This window comes from Nanorana parkeri, unplaced genomic scaffold (assembly GCF_000935625.1).
Source record: "Nanorana parkeri isolate BGI_ZX_2015 unplaced genomic scaffold, ASM93562v1 scaffold506, whole genome shotgun sequence".
NCBI lineage: Eukaryota > Metazoa > Chordata > Amphibia > Anura > Dicroglossidae > Nanorana > Nanorana parkeri.
The window spans coordinates 658,612-662,332 of record NW_017306774.1 but is presented as its reverse complement, the minus strand read 5'-3'; the positions used below and the strand labels follow the sequence as shown (position 1 = coordinate 662,332).

The 3,721-nt window shown below is 45.4% G+C and overlaps 1 protein-coding gene across 3 annotated transcripts in view; it reads left to right on the top strand.

Annotated features, from left to right (window-relative positions):
• Positions 1–3,721, top strand: part of KIRREL3 (kin of IRRE like 3 (Drosophila)) — a 338,979-nt gene that overhangs the window by 42,795 nt on the left and 292,463 nt on the right. The window lies entirely within an intron of this gene.

Here is a 3,721-nt window from a genome sequence, read left to right as displayed (position 1 = left end):
AAGAAATGGTTCCAAATGATTTGTTTTTCAGGGGGGGGGGGGGGGGGGTTCTGTATTTTTTCCATTCATTATCTGACTTGTTTATAAAAGTTTGTTGGAAATCTATTTAGGACTCAGTAACAGTATTTTGACTGTTAACTTGCCGCTTCTCTTTTTGCCATCTGTGTCCAATTGGAGAGATCTCCCTTCACTTCCTGTCCAGAACATACAAGGAGAAGCAGGGGTGGACGGGAAGGGATTTAGTGAGAACCAGCCCTCGTTTCCCCACTTGTTGGAGGAATGCAATGGTCCAAGGGGCCTATAGCACTGTGAGCACTGTCTTCAGTCTCTGCCTCCTGTGCCGTAGTCTCTGCCCTGTGAAGTGTCGGCAGTTGCGTTCCCCCTGAGTGGGGCGGAAGTGGACAGGTTCTGGTGGCGTGCCCGGGGCGCTGCACAGCTCCTGGACTGCTCCGCTTCTCAGTTGGAATGGTGGCATTGCGGTGATGGGGATTGGCTGGAACCCTGGCGGAGGAGACGGTTGGGAGTAGGGCCAGAGAAAACAATCTTGCACCAGGGCTCTTTGTTCCTTAGGTCCGCCACTGAGGTGAAGTGAGAGCATATCTCTCTAAAATGGAGTAAATCTCACAGGAACAGGTGTCCTTATCTCTGTTCTGGTGACAACTTGAGTAAAAAATATTTCCAGCACACAAACGTTTCCAACTTATCATTATATGTCACAAAAATTAAAACACAGCCACTGACGCATTTCTGCCTTCTGTAGTCATTTTCTGGTGTGAACTGAAATTTTTTGGCTTTCCCATGATTTTCAATCTCAGTGTCACGAGGACGAGTGCAGAGGGTGGATCTCCCTATAACAGGGACACAAAAAAAAAGTTCTGCCTTTAGGCCCCGTTCACACTGAGCGTTTTGTCCCGCGATATCCGCTCCAAAATCGCGCATATTTCCACGCAATATCGCTCAATGCAGCTCGTCCAATGCCTTTCAATGGAGCTGTTCACATCTCACGGCTCAATGTCGCCTGTAGTTCATCGCTCAAGCTTGTAGCTCGAACACGACCTATTTTTCGGCGGATGTTGCGCGATTTGGCCCCAATAGACTCAATGGTGTCGCGCCTTACCGGCGCTATTGCGCTACGGAAGGGTCACTTTTGCACAGCAATATGTAAGGAAAGAATGAATAACTAAATGTGCCGAGCTAAAACAATGATCAGATATAAAGAGTAAAAAAAATAAAAAAACAGTGACTCAAACAAATGTCAGTGAAAAAAAAAAATCAATCAGGTGTAAAGTCTTTAAATCTTCATAAATCCGCGAAAGATGTCCAAATATAGCAATAGTGATGAATATTACTTGTTCCTTCACCAAATGCACCACGTGCACCACACCAGATATAGGGGTGGAGCATTTGACGTTACATTGATCTCTACGACTGACGGCCGCAGTCATTTGAAACTCTTGCACATACTTTTAAGAGAGAATTCCATGCTGTGTTACCACTGCTTTTATGTGAGTAATTTTCTTTTAATAAATCATACTCTGTTTGGATGGTACGCGCTATGGTGTTTGCTTTCTTTTTTCGGTCAACACGATCCCGGCATTGACACCTTATACTGAGTAGGCCTATAGATCGATAAAGATTGGAGGCTATTGCTTTCCTATTTAAGAAGTGTTGCACAGATCTGTTTGCTGGTCTGATTAAACCATTGGAGGACATCTGTGAGCGATTGGAGCTGAGGGCCCCCTCCCCTGGTTAAGAAGGGAATTGCCTGGTTTGACCTCTTGCTGGGGTCTATCAATAAGGTGAGCACCCCTATATCTGGTGTGGTGCACGTGGTGCATTTGGTGAAGGAACAAGTAATATTCATCACTATTGCTATATTTGGACATCTTTCGCGGATTTATGAAGATTTAAAGACTTTACACCTGATTGATTTTTTTTTCACTGACATTTGTTTGTGACAACAGTCACTGTTTTTTTATTTTTTTTACTCTTTATATCTGATCATTGTTTTAGCTCGGCACATTTAGTTATTCATTTTTCACGTATACACACTCACAGTGGGTGTACATTCCAGTGCCTTGTAGCTGTTAGCTTGCTTATTGGCGCAGTTCATTCTCTATATTTTATTGTAAGGAAAGAATGATGTCACATCAAGACCGCTGTTGATTGGTTGCAGCGCAATGTAGCAGCGACGTAGTCCCTCCCAAAAGCCGCGCGTACAAAATGTGCACTGTCGCTCAATATCGCGCAATGCCGCTCAGCACGAAATCGCGTGGAAAAACGCGACATTCTCCATATCGCTCGGTGTAAATGGGGTCTCAGTTACATTTGAACAAGCTACAACCGGCCTTCTCAGAGAACGCAGCGTTTCCTACAAGATCTCATACCAGGTTCCACCTTCTACGAAATTCCTTCCCCCCGTAATGCGCTCTCGCGTTTGTGTTTTTTTCTGTCCGCGCGGGAAATAAATCCTGCGTTAAAGACACACGGCGGGCGAAATGAGATTCTGTGTCAAATTGACATAAAAATGCAAAACACCCGACTTTAAAGGAGGCCCGTAGCATTTTTCATACATTAGGCGAGAAATGTTTTCAGTCCCATTAAGCTAAGCTGCCTTGTGGCTGTTTCCGAGCTCAATCTGTCCGCGCCAACGGCGAAAGACTCCCCGCGTTGACAGATAGTGTCGCCGGGCACGGTTAATCAGCCAGATTGCGGCGGGGAAATGATGGGCCTCCCAAGACCTTCGGAAACCACTTTTTTTTTTTTTTACGTAGCAATAATACTCCAGAAAAGGGTTTTTTTTTCCGGCCCCTTTATGGCGCGTTTGAAGCCGGATTGAAGGAAAGGGGGGTGATGGATGGTCTCCCTCTCCTCCACTACCAAACCAAATCATTATACATGTAAATTATAATTTCATGTATATATGATCGCGGATCGCTCCCTACCCCAGTTCAGGGGGGGGGAAATATAATTACCTCGCTTTTATTACTCTGCTTATTCCCCCCCCTCCCCCATAAATCAGACAAGGCCTCACTTAGACAAACCTTCATCCCGAACGTGTCAGCAACCGTAAATACTACCTGCACGTGTGATACATGGGACCGGCGGGCCCAGCGGTTTTGATGTGCCCGCTTCGCGGAGACGGCCAATAAAACATTGTGATGCCGCGCGTATCTCTGTCACTTGGCACCGGGGAAGGACTGACGCGTCGCTCGGTTTTTGCTATAAACAATAGACGGGGAGATGCGATCAATCAACATTCGCCGTGTTGGATGTCGAAGGGGTTTAGCTGATGGGCATGGAGGTTCTGTGCAGTCGAGGCAGACGGATTGTCCTATCCCGGCCCATTTAATATAGAGGCAAAAACAAAGTCATTTGTCTTTAAAAAAAAAAAATAGTTGTATTTGTAAATGTTTGTTTGTTTTATCTCAGTGGTGAAAAATGGCGGCACGAGTATCGGCGCGGTTATCCGTTGATCTAGGCTCTTTGGTGCGAATCTACAGGTGAAAGTGATGTGACTGTATCATGAAAATATATTAAAGCCCAAACTGTGCCGTCATTGGATAACGTGGGGAAGATTTCCTCTTTATGCCTGTTCCGATGACAGCTTCAAATTTTGGATTTTCCCCTCAATTTTGGTGGCCAATACGAATAGAATCTAACCAATGTGTACCCATCAACAGAGACCTGACAGGGGATTTAACCCTAACCCTAAGTGGAA